This window comes from Falco naumanni, chromosome 6 (genome assembly GCF_017639655.2).
Source record: "Falco naumanni isolate bFalNau1 chromosome 6, bFalNau1.pat, whole genome shotgun sequence".
NCBI classification, from domain to species: domain Eukaryota; kingdom Metazoa; phylum Chordata; class Aves; order Falconiformes; family Falconidae; genus Falco; species Falco naumanni.
In genome coordinates this window covers 7,488,038-7,504,993 of record NC_054059.1, presented here as the reverse complement: position 1 = coordinate 7,504,993, position 16,956 = coordinate 7,488,038, and the positions used below count along the sequence as shown (strand labels likewise).

General features: G+C 39.9%; 1 protein-coding gene across 2 annotated transcripts in view; it reads right to left on the bottom strand.

The window, feature by feature from the left end:
- Positions 1-16,956, bottom strand: part of UBE3D (ubiquitin protein ligase E3D) — an 82,133-nt gene that overhangs the window by 5,336 nt on the left and 59,841 nt on the right. Inside the window, exon 10 of one of the 2 annotated variants that reach the window (XR_005828470.1) lies at positions 5,178-5,421. The exons of the other annotated variant lie outside the window; for it this stretch is intronic. The gene's annotated coding sequence lies outside the window, so the exon portion shown is untranslated. The remainder of the gene's footprint in view (positions 1-5,177; positions 5,422-16,956) is intronic. 2 annotated transcript variants of the gene reach the window in all.

The window sequence follows — 16,956 nt, the reverse complement described above, 5'->3', positions numbered from 1 at the left end:
CTTCAGAGGTGCCCTCCAGCCTCAGTCATTCTGTGACTCAGTGATAATTTTGTACATACACACACACAAGCAAGTTAAGCGGCAGCACTATGCTGGTGGAAACTCTTTTACTATAAGCTACAAAACCAGAGGCTGACAATATTCTTTCCTCAGCAGGGAGAAGGCAGTTATGGTTTCAGTCTTTCTGAAACTTTCTAATAACATTTTATTTTATAGAGTGTTGGTTTATATTGGACATAAGGAAGAATGTTTTTATGATGAGGGTGGTGAGACATTGGTACGGATTGCCCCGAGAAGCTGGGAATGCCCCATCGTTCGAAGTGCTCAAGGCCAGGCTGGATGGGGCTTCAAGCATCCTGGTCTAGTGGAAGGTGTCCCTGCCCATGGGAGGGGGTTGGACCAGATGATTTTAAAGGTTCCTTCCGACCCAAACCATTCTGTAACTTTGTGTGTGTGTGGTTTCATCAAACTGTGCATCAAAGCATTCTATTGACTTTATACAACAAAAATCTCAAGACAACAGTGGGTAAAGGGAATTTCCTACTGTATTAAGCATCCATTCACAGAGTCAAAGACTGAGGATTAACAGGTGAAAGAAAAAAGTTGTAATTTCAGAAAGTATTTTGAAAGCTATGAAGACCTAATGAACTAGGGAGATAAAAGAAGGTGGTTCCAGATGGCAGAAGCTGCTGGAAAGAAATCTCTTCTACCCAAGCAGTAACACTTGGTGAGCGGGTGGAGTGGATGACTGCTCTAAGAGAAGCAGAAGCATGACTGTAGGCAGCTAAACAATATATTTTAAAGAAATGCAATCTGCAAATCCAGTGCATACAATCTGTCTTGTGGAGCTGACAACAGACAGAGGAAACAGCACTAAGAGAGAATTATTTTTTTGCCAAAAAAAAAAAAAAAAAAGGTGAAGGAAAAGCAGTTCAATCTTTCAATCATCTGCAAGAAACAGAAAAGAAGCCAGATCCTTAATCTCAACAAAAGCTGAAAACCACTGTATGCCAGAAGATGCATTCCCATGCTCTAACACAAACTTTTAAACTGTTCTTATGTTTGAATTCTCTTTAAAGGAGACAAAGTGAATCACGCATAAATAAATATCTCTGTGTTATGTCTGAGGACACAGAATTTCTAATACCTGTGTCTCTCCCAAGAGCTAAACAAAAGCAGGTAGAAGATACACTACAGAATTTCTCTTCAGTATTGGAGAGGGAATTGTACTTGCCTTTACTCCTGCATAATAGAAAGGAAAAGAGTGGGCTGAAAGTAGTTGCTTATGCTTCGGTTTGAGCAGAAGAAAATGAACCTATTAAACCTACGAACATTTCCTGAAATATGACTGTTCTAGTTTTGCTTTTCCATTGCACAACAAAGAACAAAACTCCACCACCAGGCTCAAAACTGAGGCTTAAATGCATAAGAGACATTTTACTGTTGTCTTCTTTGAACGTTAGACCAATTTTTAGACAGTATCACCCACAGTTCATAATGCCACATTGTGTTCTAGAACACAACTTACATGGCTATCTTAAATTGTATCTACTGCAAGCGGACAATCTGTACAGATACCCTTGCTTTAATCCCGCACGTGTGCTAGTGTGAAATCGGGCATGATTGAACAACTGCAGAGGAGATGCTGATTATACACCAATGAGGCTACAGCCTACAATCAACGTCAAACGCTGTCTTCATTTCCACCAAGGCTGACAAGTAATCAAGCAACGCCACGCCATCCATGTGCGCAGGAAGATAGTAACCTCCCCAAAAAGACATGGTCAGCTGTGGGCAGACCTCTGCTCCTAGATCCAGCCGTAGCGGTGCATGACATTAACTTCACAGGCTCAATGGTTTCCCTCTGCAACAAGTTACTGTTCCTTTCTCCCCACAAAATGGCATTTCAAAATTTCTACCTAGCATCTGGTGAAATCAGACTGGTATGCTAAACTCTAGTCAGTGCTAACCAGATTGATTTATCCAAGAAACAAGACATGGAGGGTTTGCACAAACAATTCTCCTGGCAGATCACAGGGAAGAGACTAAGCTCTGGTGGAAACAAGAGTGAAAAGCTGAGAATAGTCTTTTTCTCCACATATACAGCTGGGTTTGGAAGATAACATATGCTCAAAGCATCAGACCAATGTCGAATTCACATACAGATTTGTATGGCACAAAAGCTATGGCTAGTGTTAAGTGTTGTGGTTTAAATCCTAATAATTACAGCTAGTACAAGCGCTTGGGTGGTTGCAATTAATAGTGCAGTCAAGATGCCCTGTACATAGAATACATCTCTACCTTGAAAAAAGAACCAGAGAAAGTAATATAAACATGTTTGTGTGAGTATAACTAAGCCTACATGTAACTCCTCCTCTGTATTTACCAATGCACTGGTACAACTACAGTGACAATGTGCATAAACACATAGAGAAGGCCATAAAAACGTGCCTGACATTTCTTACCTCTGTAAAATAAAGACAGATCAAGGAGTGGCAGCATTCAAGCATCTGCACCACACCTAGGTCCCAGCTCTATGAACAACTGAATTCTCTGCTCAGAGTTTGGTGTTCCCACAGCTGCTGACAAGGACCAGAGGAGCCAAAGGGCTACTTCCTTCTCTGAGGTGCAACAGGGTGCTCTCCCCATTCCTGCACCACCACCAGAAGCAGCGATGCCTTACAGTTGTTACCATTACCCTGTGGATTAGCATCTATTGGCAATGGCTGCTTACAAACAGCCACATTAAAACTTCAGAGTTCGCCTGCTTACCCATACCACACAGTTTACATATTCACACTCACCTAACAGTCAGGGACCAAGTCCGCTGGTGCACAAATAACCTGTGCCAGAATTACTTTTTGGCACCAGTGTGAATGAACGGACACAAAGCAGATGGCATTAGATGAGCAGAGACGTGAGAGAACATTAACTGCTATATTTATGCTCACTCCCACTGAATCCACAGACCCATAAAAAAGCAGCTGTCTTTTCCAGACTTAATGCTACCAAGCTGTTGCATATCTCTGAGGCTGCTTCTGGTAAGTGCAAAGGCATTTTTAGAAGAAATTGGAGAGGAAGGCTGCATATTCACTACTAGAAGAATGAGAGGAGCCAGAGATGTCCCTACCGTGACAGTGCGGGATTTCCTTGTCTTGAGATGGCCTCCTGGTAGTCTGCAAACTGCCTGGCTGTACTCCAGCTGCACAGTTGCCCTCTGTTACACTGATACTTAATTCTTTTTCCTACACTCCAGGTTCTTGGGAGGATAGCTGAACACGATGCCACTGTATGCCTGTTTCCCCTATGCCACAGAGGTCATCTAAGTAGACTTGGCTGCTCTAATATCCCCTCCACAGACAATCAATGGCTGCCACTTATCGCAACATGCCAAAAACAATTGTTTCAGGTTCTCTCAGAAAGGGAAAGCTTCCCAACATGCTTTAAAGGCCATGCAGTGAGAAGCCTGGCTTTGAGTACACATCAGAATATGAAGAGTGTTCTACATCATTACCCTTCCTTGGCATTTTTGGACTAAGTGAAATGAGAAACCACCAGCCTGTGCTCATAGCAGCAGAACTTCACACCACTAGGCTGGTAAGTCTTAAATACTTTACTATGGAAAACAATTTCAAACAAAAATGTCACTAGAGGAATACAAGTCCATTGAAAAGGTCACTAAAACAATATTACAGTACTACAGGTTGACTGAGCAGATACTGCTGGACAAGCCAAGTTTCAAATATTTAGTCAAATAAGGAGCTAAAATTTAGGGTCAGTATAAAAGCCTTCATGACTATCACTATCATGCCTGAATTGCAATGGAGACAGAAACGAAAATATATCCAGAATACTCTCCGAGCCAAACACGGCAGCACTGTGCTGCAGGGGACTATGTTGGTGACGGCAATAATGAAGTCAACAGAAGCACATGTTGTGGAACTGTGCTACCCTGACAAGCTGAAACCCTGCAAACTGGGTTGAAGAATAAGGGTTCGTGGAATGGCAGCTTTGCAATCTGACCCACTAACCCCTACAAGGCTCAGATTTGGGTGTGGAAGAGAGGACTTTTTGTGAAGGACTCCACAGGAGGTCAAGGCCATTCTTTAGCATATGTAACTGCAAGGAATTTCCCATCTCAAAGAGAAGCTGTTTCAAGCAGCTTTAAAGTCTTAACGAAAACCTATTTTTGGTCAGTGCTATACTACCACAGAAGCAGAGGAATGCTGCTGGCAACAAAAGCTGGGGAGAACTTGGCTTCAGTAGACCTATCACCTAAACAACCAAATTCCCCAAGCACTTCTAGGAGAAGGCTGGGGGAAGGCAAGTCCTCTCCTGTACAATGTGAAAGGCACGGTGGATCTGTGGGCTTTCCAGTCTTCATTGCAGGAAGAAACTCATTAGAATGTCACTCTGACAAAGCACTTTCTTCTTCTGTCCAAGCTAGGGAAGATATAAAATATAACCAAAACAACCAAGAAGAAAGTTAAGTAGATTCATTTCATTTAATTGCTAGTGGAATTAACTGTAACCAAAGCAAGGATTTATATTTTTTAAATATGATTTTTCACTCTGGTAATGCCCCTTCAGGATTGACGAAATAAACCCATCTATGAATCAGCACGCATTCTTTCAACTAATCCTTCCTAAAAGTATTAATTTCTTATAAGAACGAAGCTGGATTTGAAATGTGACAGAGATAAATGAGAAAAAGCAAAAGATTTCCTCTGAAGTCCCAGGCTGTGCACGTGCACTGCAAGCTATCTCTTTGCTAACACAACAGTTGCATGCCGAAGCTTGTTCAAGCTTTAGAGGGAAAACTATAAGCAGCTGCAAAAACAGTAGAAAATAAACTTCTTCATGTTGTCATTTTATATGAAGACAATAGTTGTTGGGTTTTTTTTAAATTTTAGATCAAGTAGTTCTTTGTGTGAAAAAAGGAAAACTTTTGGGGTTGGTTTTTTTCAGGTTAAGTTGAGAATGCTATTATTCTTTTGATTCTTTACATCTAGATATGAGAAATCTCAAACTTCATGGCTTTATTTTGTCTTTTGCCAAGCCTTCCTCATTATACTACTTTTATTTCCACTGCAGACATTACTTCTTGTAAAGTAAAAAAAAAAAAAGAAAAAGGTACGCATCATTAAGACAGGCACAGAAACAGGAGTATTATTTACCTTTGTTAGTCTTAATACAGTTTCTCTCTTGAATGCAGACCACAGTGGGGGACGAAACTTAGTACTCATGTTGCATTGCAATTACTGATCCAAAGCAAACGAGGCTGCAAAACCCATGGAATTTAGGATTTTCTTAACACCAGATGATGTTTGGGTTTTACTGTAGTAATTACCATGATGAACTTCACACTAATCAGGCAATCCGAGCAGCACATATTTTTCTGCATCAAGTGGTTTTAAAGTGCTGTAGAAAAGACATTTGTTTAAGCACATACTTGTAAGGGCAGTTGGGAGACGCATGTTAACCTAAAACAAACAAGGCACTGCAAGCTGCTGTGTCAATTTACAGCACACTAGCTACATCCTAAAGCTAGAGATGTGAAGAAATTAATCCTTGGCACACCAAACCTGAACATACGATGCAGCTCCTAAAAACTTTTTAGCCTCCCCGAAAGGTGTTGCACAAGGCTGAATTGGAGGAGGTTACGTTTGCTACCCTTTCAAAGACCTGCACTTCAGTGCGCAGCTCGCCATTTCACACCTTCACACACAGAGCCTGCTGTCACAGCAGGATTTGCTCTGGGCCAATTTCCTGAAAGTCATGTCAGTCTAAGGCTCTGTTGTATTTTTGTAGTTCTCCTTCCATGAGATTTCTTTGCACTCTTGGGAATCTGTTTCAACTTGACCAGCGTCTACAATACCCAAGCATTTCCCCAGAAAAGGAAAGGAGTGAACACTGTTGCTGCTGTAGCATCCCGCAACTGCACCTCTTGTAGTATTTCAGCAATGAGGAAAAGAATAAAAAAACCAACACCCCTGAACAAGGCACTCTGCATAGTCTGATGCCTTTTAGAAGAAAGGTCTAGATAGAGAGATACATGGATTTACTTTTTGACCACAAAGCAAATAAATTGTAGCTAATTCCATAGGGAATAAATAGGCTCAACTAAGCAGCAACATAATTTCTCTTCATCAGTATCATCAAATCACCACTCTCAAAAGCAAGCTGATAAGGTATGGTGTGTGTCAGGTGTGAGATCGGAGATCAGTCAGCACACTATACAGTTACTTCTTTGATGAGATGCTGGCTTTCCCAGGTCTGTGAAGTTCTGGCTCTCAATTAGATTTTCTTTGACAGTATTCTCTGCAATGTATTTTATGAAGCATCCTATCTCAGCAAAATACCCTTACTGTATTCCAATTCTACTATGACTTGAAGACAGGGAAGTGCTAACAAACATGAAAGAGAAGCACTGGTTTTAGGTCTTTACTACACAGTAACATGCTCAGCTGGATTCTAAGCTGGCAAATGTTTCCTTCCTTCCTCTCCTCCTGTCCCTTTTGCTACGAAGTACTGTAGCAAACTCTAAAATAGGAAGGTAACTTCCAAGTGCTCCATCATCCAAATCAAGAAAATGAACAATACAGTCTTCTATTACCAGCTTGTTTTTCCAGCTCAAATGTTCCCTTCATCATAAACTATTATTTTCTCTATTATTCCCTAATATTGAACCATTCACCACATTAACTCAGATCTTCCTTCTCCTATTTTTAACAACTTCCCCTGACATTTTTCTCCTCATACCAATCAAACCTTCTCCCCTAAACCCACACAATACACCTTCAGTCAGGATTTACTTCCAGCCCGTGCTATGGCTCATACTACTACAGTAGGAGACATGTCCCCATGCAGTCTTGCTCACACTGTTTCCCTAGGAAAAGCAACATTACTACAAAAATAATTATTTATTGTTGCCCAGCTGCAGCACCAGGCAAAATCTGCAAGCCAGAATCCCCTTCGGTGCCTGGCTGGAGAATGCCTGTTTCTTGCTTGTGTTTCTTGTCTTCTTTCTCCCTCCCATTAATAGGAGAAAAAATAGCAGGCTAAGATTATTTTAATTTTAGAAGCAATACGGTGGAAAGCTAAAGAGAACAAGGAACTGGAAGCATAAGGAGGAGAAAGTAGTATCTCTTGCTAAAAACTGAAGTTTAGACAAGCATCCACACTAAATAAAAGAGCTATGTAATTGGTGTGGTGCGTTATCAAGGCTATCATACAAGTAACTACAAAACTTGGGTTTCCCTCATGCTCTCCACAACTCTCAGTGTAATAGCAATACTGCAAAAATTATCTGCAGGAATCACCACTGGCAAGACACCAGAGCCATTAGATATTAGTGTTGTAGGTCAACGCATTTTTTAATTGTAACTTAATGAAAATAATTTTTTCTTCGTCCAAATTTAGCTACCTGTTTAAAAAGTCTGTTTGAGACCACTCGTAAGGCAACTTTCTCATCTCTTACACCAAGATGCTATAGCAAACCCAACAGACAGGTAAAGCTGACAGGAGAAACTATGGAGCAGCACCAGAGGGCACCTGCTCTGTCTTCCATCTGACTGTCAGGAAAAGCTGTATTAAAAACTGATGTGGTAAAGTGCTTTAAACAAAGAAAGAAGCCAAGCACTTCTGGTTAATACTCTATCTGCTCATGGTCTGGTGGGTGAAGTTCCACTTTATTTTTGCTTTCATCTTCAAACTGTGTTTCAGTTATATCCAAAAACAAAATCAGCAAAAAACTGGAAGTTAAGAAATGGTCTATAATCTTAATTTCCTGCAATGTTTAGAGCTAGCAATGCACAGAAACCAGTATACCGACGTAAACTGGGTTTAGAGAGTCTCCCTCAGCAAATGGCACATGAGCAGAGCACACTGTGATGCCATGCTGGAACTGCTGCAATATCTTGCCAGATATTCAATGTTGCCACAGTGTAAGACATGGCCATCTCCTGTGTGCACATCCATTTCTGAACACACCAAACACAAACACCACCTGAAGTGCCACTTGAAATACCAAGAAGATGTGGGGAGGGGGCAGAGGGAGCATGACACAGAATGGATGCATCAGAGAACAACAGAAATAAATGATATCTTTTAATGAGAGGTATTTGGTTATGTGCTTACATTTACATGCAATTACATGTCCAAACAGTCGATCTACCATAACTCAAAAGAAGAAGGTAGAGTACATTAAAGGAGAATGTGGCATTTTTAAGTAACACTTTGAAACTAGTTTGAACAGGTGTCTTCATTGGGTTATCTTTTGAAAACTTTATGGAAAAAAGCAAGTTTGAAAAATTAGCTGCTTAAATTCTCTCTTCGCTTCCTGGCAGTTAAAACTGGAATGAGAATAAATACCTCCCTGCGTGAGGTATGAGGATTAATTTGTTTGTGTATATAAATGGGTATTTAAGTATCAACTACTATTTTATTTTTAACACCTTATTGGGACTACTGCATTCCTACCCGAGTTCAGCTTTTGGCAAGAGATTAGGATGGGGTTAAAATGGGAACAGGTGTTTGGAAGACGATATGGCTGTAATAAAAGCACTAACCAAGAAGATGAAGGGAAAAATAATTTAAATACGGCATTCCTTTGTATGCTGTGAAATAGAGAGACACCCGAAAAAGAAAAAAAACAAAATCACAACAACTAAGGGATATTTAGGAAAATGTCTTTGCCGGCTGTGATTCATTCCCAGGGGGACACAATCTGAGAAGGGCTGTCCTTTGGGCCGGGTCATCCTGTTCTTGTACAATCTCATGATGCCTGTTAAAAGGCCAGGCATTCAAATACACAACAGTTTCACTGCTTAATGCTGGCTGGGTAATAGAACATTTTCAAAGCCTCAAAAGGATGTAGGAGTTTAAGGTCACTATCAGTGAGATCTGAATCATTACTAGGTCAAACTGTTTTTTATTTCTAGGGACCGTGCACATTCTTTTTTGCCAGCTGCGGCAAGAAGAAAAGCTGAAACCATCCATTTCAAGGTTCAAACGCATGAAAACAGATGTTTTCTTGGTAAAAAGAAGAGTTGCTGACCTTGAAGCTTCGTAATATTCATACATACATACAATATCCACCGTTTTTAGAATATCTTTCCCCCAACAACAGGTTAATTGAAGATAAAAGCTTTCAAGTGCTTTTTGAAAGCAGACTGTGCTCAAAACCCAGTCCTGCAAGCTAAACCTGTTCACATCAAGATGTACTATTATCTTCATACAACAGTAAAAGCAAATAAAGCAATGATTTTTAAAAGCAAAATTTTATGGCGAGGCGGGGAGGGGCAGGGAAGGTGTTTGAAGATGTGTGGTGTTTATTACTACTTTGTTTATTGCCATACTCCATGATAGTTTCTTGTAAGAGTAGCACATAATGTACAAAACAAATGCAATTTAACTACGGAGATACTAGGAAGATTCTCCACATGCAGCATGCATTTTCAGCTGTGGGAACTCCCAGTATGGTTGACCCTCAAAACTCAAAAGTTAGACTGAGGATATTGTCAGAAACTGAAGTAGTTTTCTAGACTATATCAAAGTCCCATATCACTTTCACCATGTAAAAGCTTTCCTGTTGCCCGTGGAACAACTGACTGAAGAATGCAGTAATGTAATTTCGGCATGGTAGATGTTTATTTTGCTGGTATTAAATGATTTTTGCATTTTAAGAAGGTTTAATACAATTATCTTTGACTTCAGTATGTTTAAGGTGCATCCCTTCCAAGTATTTCTTGTCAGTAGTCACCCATGAGAGAATTAGTCTATTAAATTAGTAAGTCAGTAAGGAAGGCTTTAAAATGACTGACGACAGAGGATTATCTCTTTGAAAACAATACTGAAGAAAACAATTTTGACCTGAGACAAATTCACATGTCCTTTTGATTCTAATGACTTCATCAACAAGAACATGATTATTCAGAAGCTGAACTTGGTCCCGTATCATTGGTTCTGCACACACATTTGAACAGCTCAGAGTGGCTCAATTTAACTCCATTGTCCAAAGGAGGCAATTATTCATGTGGTGAAGTGCTTATGGAAATCAAATCTAGATTCATAAATGTCTTATGGAATCCTGCCCCTGACAGGCATTGGACTACTCTAAATACTTATTCTCTGTCAGGACAGAATTGGAAAATTTTGATGAATGCATCAGTTAATGATCATTCTTGAAGTCACTGGAAGACAACAAATTGGTTTTCCAAAAGGAAGGGTTGTACAAGGAACCAATGTGATTTTAAGATGGAATTTGACTAATTGATGATACGTGACACGTTATCTGCAATAGCAGGGGACTAAATTTAATGAAACACGAGTTCCGTGTGGTCCTAGCTACAGACCATTCCAGTTACTGCAAGTCTACGGGATAAAAACTGATCACAAAAGCTGACTACATCTGACTACATAAAATCCACAGCTAAACCCTTTCTGAAAGAGTCTTTTCATCAAAGTCCCATCTCAGCCTGTCAACAGAGCAGCAACAGTGGGAAATGCAAGTTAACACTTTGCAAGCAGAGGTCAGACGGACCCTACACTGTCTGGCACCAGGACACTAACCTCCCCTGCAGGGGCAGGACTGACCTTCTGAGACGATGACCTTTTACATACCCTAGCACCACCGAAAGGTTCTGAGTTTCAGAACTCTGATGTCCTTCCCCTCAATAAACCACCACTGTCAAAAACAGGGGAAAAAATACACACGTGTTCAATAAATCAAAACCAAACCCGTCACTCTGGCCTTTTTTACTCGTCAAATGAAAAGCCAGAGATTCTACAAAGACCCTAGTAGCCTTCACTAACGTATTTCCCCTGAGGAGTATGCATTTCTTTGGTGGCCGTTTAAGCAATAAGCAAATGCTCTTGCAAACTTCTCCCCCTGCTGTGTCGGCACAGCTGCATAGTCACTGGATAAGGCAAAAGGAGCAGAGGGAAGAGACAAGGTGACATGAACAAGAGGCCCAGGAGAGATGGAAGGGCCACCTTAAACCAGATCAAATAGTTTGCTGCTGAATATAAAAATACCACCCTCCATACCACAGCAATGTACAGGCCATGAAAATAGTAAAAATAAAGCTATAGTCAATGTCATGTGAAGGAACACTGAACGGACATGGTATTAAAATGTCTGGAAATACACTGGGAAAGCAGCATGTCCTGTAGCCAGCTGGTCATGTCATGTGGCCTTACCCAAGGAAGTCACACAAGCAACACAGAAGGCACTTTTCTCTATTATATTATACTCTGTTACTTTTGGAAGTTATTTTCATGTCTGATTTATCATGGAAAATATAGGTAAATGATCCCGTTTGTCTTCCCCGACCTCCAAGTGACACTGCCTAGAAAGACCTTTGCTTTCTCCAGAGATCTCCGTTATTTCTTCTAAACTGTGAGGAAGAGTTCAAAACCTTCAACATGTGAAAGGTAAAGAAAAAAAATAAAAGCAAACAAACAGCAAAACCTCAGGCATTTACATACATTTAATAATCAAAACCACCAAGCCCATCTCTCAAGAAAACCCTCAGAGGGCTGGATTATTAAAGCTGAGTACGGGTTCACCTATGCAACGGTGCAGCCTCTCTTTTTCCATCACCCTTATTTATCGACTTCATTTCAAGTAAGAACATAACAGCTCTGAAACTGAGGACTGTGTGTCCATCATCTACCACAACACACACTTGCACTGTGACGGAACCAAAGGCCTCAACAAGACAGAAATTCCTGCAAGCTGTCTCCTTGCACTGACAATTTATGCAGCTCACAAACTGCTCCTTCAGTGTTCATCTCCTGCAGCCTCTCTTTCCTGTCCACTTTTGCTGTGCTTTGATTTAAATTTGAAAATAATCTCCGTGGATCGTGCACCCTGCTTTTAATTTTTCAGCTAAGTGCTGTGCACAGCTTTTGTCTGTAATAGTAACAGATTGCCCAAGGACACACACAATGAGTCATGGAAAGAGTCAGGATTTCCTGGCTCTTTATCTGATGCTGAGACAAGGCCTCTCATGTTTCCAATTTTCAGGGGCTAGCAGGTGGGAGGGGAAGAGAAGAGATAGGAAGGGAAAAAAGATGGAGAGAGACTTTTTTAGATAAGCAAAACAGACAACTAGAAAAAAACGTGCACAAGCTCTTTCCCTGCTCAGTTTCAGATGACTGATGCAACAGTAATTGCAAAGTCTGCTGAACAGCTTAAATCTGGTTTTAAAAAATGGAATGAATAAAACAGAGGAAAAATTAACGGGCAGCAAAAAGACACAAAATTTGATGTTTCTTAAAGCAGAAACAAAATAACCAGTTCACTCAACAAGCTTTGAAACAGAAGAGAAAGGAATTCACATGCTTTCAGGGCAAGGGGATTTGGGAAGCTTGCTCCCAAATGGGACAGCAGGTAGCAGCATTAGCATATGCCCACCCCAGAACTGTGAAAAAATCTGTGGGCTGTGAACATGCAAGTAGGTGACATGAATCAACCCTCAGTGGAACACACTTCAAAAACAGTCTGTGTGTTACACTAGCCTATTTCACTTAGGAAGCTGGTTCCCTCAAGACCACCTATAATTAGCAAGAGGTGAGGAACATTCAAGAGACAAATATAGATCATGCAGAGGTGATGAATCAGCAGCCTGAAAATAATTAATATCCATCCTAATAATGCTACCTACTCCAAAAGACTGTGCAACAGTTTACGAGACCCATAATGTCACAAAGGAATAGGAAAATAATTTTTCATCCCCACAAAAGTAGGCCACCCATCATATTCTGAAGAGGGATCCAAGCGAAAAAAGACAAATGGATTTTGAGACAAGTTGTAATCATTTGTCACTGCAAAACACAGTTCACACGTGGGCTTTGGCAGCACTCTGGCTAACTGTCTGAAATGAGACCCATTTCAAAATAAAATAGATATTAAACCACTGGTGCCATAAAAGACTTTAACTACAATTACACATCTATGCACACATGTATGGGACATTTAGGGACTGCTTGTCTCATGGGTCTGGGATAATGAGGTTATTTAGAGATGACTGCCTCAGGATACAACTAACTCAGAGTTCATGCATTTCATTACTATCTGTATTACAGCAACAGCAAAGAGTCTTGCTGTTTTCATGACAAATAACTGTACTCCCAACCATACCCTACCTGAAGAGATCTAAAGCAACATCTAGCAGGTACAGTCAGCCCTATATTGTGGGAATGGAGATGGATTCTTTGGGTCCCTCTAATTAAAGGATTAACGGCAACGACAACTGTCACCATGAACAGCAAACTGTTTTAGCAGAGGATGAGAACAATGTGAGCCAAGAGGTGGTTCTTTTCAGATTCTCAATGGAAGGCAAGCAGTAAGTAACACAGCATTAGCCTGTACGTTGCCAGGGGCCCTGCTGACAAAAGACACTGAAAGCCCGAGGTCCTCAATGCACATTTTGCCTCAGCCTTTACTGGTACGACCAGCCTGCAGGAATCCCAGGCCCCTGAGACCTATGGGAAGAAGAAAACTTACCCTTGATGAAGGACGACCAGGTTACAAAACACTTAAAAGTGGACATACATCTGCATCAGGAAAGCTGTTTTGCTAGAAAGTTGAGGGAGGTGATTCTCCACCTCAACTCAGCACCAGTAAGGTCACATCTGGAGTGTTGGGTCCCGGTCTGGGCTCCCTACTATGAGAATGATATGGATTTCCTGGAGCAAGGGCTAACAAAGGGCCATGAAGATGACTAAGGGACTGGAACATCCTTCATATGAGGAGAGGCTGAGAGCTGGGACTATTCAGCCTGGAGAAGGAAAGGTCCAGGGGAAACATATCAATGCGTATAAATACCTGAGGGGAGGGAGCGAAGATGAAAGAGCCAGTCTCTTCCCAGCAGTGCCCGCTAACAGGACAAGAGCCAATGAGCACAAATTAAAGAGCGTGAAATTCCTTCTGAACACAAGAAAATACTTTTTCACTGTGAGGATGGAAGAACACTGGCACAGGTTGCCCAAGGAGGCTGTGGAGTCTCCATCCTCAGAGATATTTAAAAGCCAAATGGACACGGTCCAGGCAACCTGCTCTAGCTGACTGCTTTACTTAGCAGCGGGTCGGACCAGATGATATCAAGAGGTCACTTCCAACCTCAGTGACTCTGTAAATATATTTGTTACACACAGTTTTTGAAGTGAACAAGCTCATTTACAAAGACTGGTCATTAAGGCGTTCTTCAAGACAAACTGGTTTTGTAAAACCTCCAGACAAGACTTTTTCCACTCTGCCCTTTTTTTGGTGGATTTAGATGCGGTGCAAATTTCACTTTCCCTCTTCAGTTTGCTCCCTAAGCTTCCTTTTCGATGTCAACTTCTTTCATTCACTTGAAAGATATTTGAGTCAAATACTGGACAGAAAAGACATCTGAATTAAATATTATCTTGCAGTTTTGGTTGACTCACCTTCTTCCCTTCTCCTCCCCTTCTCCTTTACACCCTTTTTATATGACAATAAAGTATGAATCTGTCCTTCAGCTAGTAGTTCCATGCAATCCATATTATCCTCTTCAAAATCCTTTTTTTCCGCTTTTTTTTCTTTGGCTATTTTTTAGCCATTGAATACTTTCCAGTTGCAGATGAAAATAACAGTTAAGTTTTATTATTATGAGACCTTTTCTTGTACTGATAAAAATCTTATTATTCAAAACAAAGCTAGCACGGTTTCTTTAACAATGAGATTTTCATGTCCATTTTTTATCTTCTTTTTAGAAACATTAATGACCTTCAAGGAGAATCAATTTTCCGGTTTCTTTCTTTCTATTCTTTTTCTTATTTTTTTAAATCCAATTTTACCATCAAGGACAAGCACGCTTGAAAAAATTATACACTGGATTCATAGCTCCCTTGAGGTATCATTCTGGACTACTGAAGTATAATTATTACAGCGCATTGGTCTGCTCTAAGACTTCCAAAATCTTCTTTAAAACTCCTTCCTTAGAGCAAGACCACTAAAAAATACATTGTTAAAACCTAATTACCTGCATCATAAAAAAAAAAAAAGAACTTCACAAAATTCAATGAATGAAAAATAGCATAAGTTAGTAGAAATGTAGACAGATGATAATCAAGAGCATAGAAATATGTAAGGCCCAAAGTTGAGTATCATAGCGTGACCTGAAGGTTTGAATGAAATAACCTGAAGTTGCTCAAAATGTAATCAGCTTTATAAGACAAGCATCAAGAAGTAGCAAAGACTGAAACCAGATACGCAACATTTCTGCATGAAAACTTTTAAGTCTACTGTACTGAGTTAGTGAAAAAAAGAAAACTGAAAAAATGTTTGCCTCAGACTCCAAAAAAACAATCATTGTCCTGGACTTCTCACACTAAACCCCTTACTGCCTGACAGACAATTTGAACATACATATTTTTGTTTACTTTGAATACTGGCCGCATTTCACTCATTTTGTATCCTGAATTTAAAATTTTTTATACAAAATCCTATTGTACTGCACAGACAAATAAACTCAAAAAAGACTAATTACAAAAGGAATTTTGATCCCCAAAACTGTTATATCCCTTAGTAAGCCATATTAGATGAGTATGTTGTTTGCATGTGCAAGGATTACTTTTATAATGTTACTGATCCTACCTACGTTTCATTATTTTAAATCATTACTTTTCCTTTAGCTAACTTCTAAAAATAGGTTTTCTAGTCTTTAAATCTCAGACATCATTCCAAATACCCCATCTTTCACATTACATATATTTTATGCACAGTCATAGATACACGTCTGCTACGTATTACGCAAAGTCCAAGTAAAGAAAAAAAATGCTTTGCACTTTTCCCTTTCTTTCATTTCTCTGGCTGATCTCTTTCTGACTATGAAACACAAGGAAAGCCTGTTTAAAAGACAGGCTGAAAGACAGAAGGAAAGAAAATCACAGACCTTGAACACCCGGAGTAAAAATTAAATTAGTTAACTGCTAGAAGCATGAAGCGTGAATGAAACAGAGAACGTTCCCATTATAAGGAACATTTATTCAGTGTTAATTAAATTCTTTTATTCAAAATCTATACTTACCCAAGCATAAAAATATTACATCATATCAACAACTGCAGAGTGTAAGCAAGTACTACACTATAAGCATCTTTTTCCCCATCTAGTGGAGTGAAGTCTTGAAATCATTTATACTGTCTGAAATCTTCAGAGACATGACAAAAAATAACATAAAACCCTCTGCATGAACCAGCAGCCAGTTATTAATTCACTTTCTTAGAAACAGCTATCAGAGACTAGCTCTAATCACATGCAATACCGTTAATAAGGAACTTTCCAAGAGTCTGCAATAATTAATTCTCTACAATATATCCAGCTGGCTGGTTTGTTCATTTGCAGTCCAGTTCTGTACCGCTGAAGCCAAAGAGAGTTTTGACATTAACTTCAATAGGTCCAGGTCCTCGCCCACAATGTTGAGCTTTCAATACAAACGCGCCAGGTGCATTTCTGTAATATGACACAAACTAACTAAAGCAAAGCTGCAACTACTAAGGGACCATCTCTAATATTTTTAAGCTTACAAGATGAGAAACAGGCTCCTAAATCTTCTGGTGGACATGCTAAATAGATTGCCTGACTTTCAAAACTGCTCAGTATTTGTTCACCCAAATGAGAACTGCAGGTAATAATGGCAATTTTGATTGGGTTAGCCAAAAATGGCATGGCAAGTCACTTCTGCATGAACAGAGAAGATTGTGAGACTAAGACAATGTCTTCACATGAAATTCTTTCTTCTGTGACTTGCATCTTCTTTGAGAGGATTACTTATAAAAAAATGTTATGGATTGTTTCGAGAATTATTTTGGAAGATTTTATCAGGCACTCAGCTGTTTTGTAAATTACCTGAAATAGGGTGGGAAAAGACTATAATCCAGCAGCAACATTTTGAGGTGTTGCACCTTAATAAGTAACAGTACTT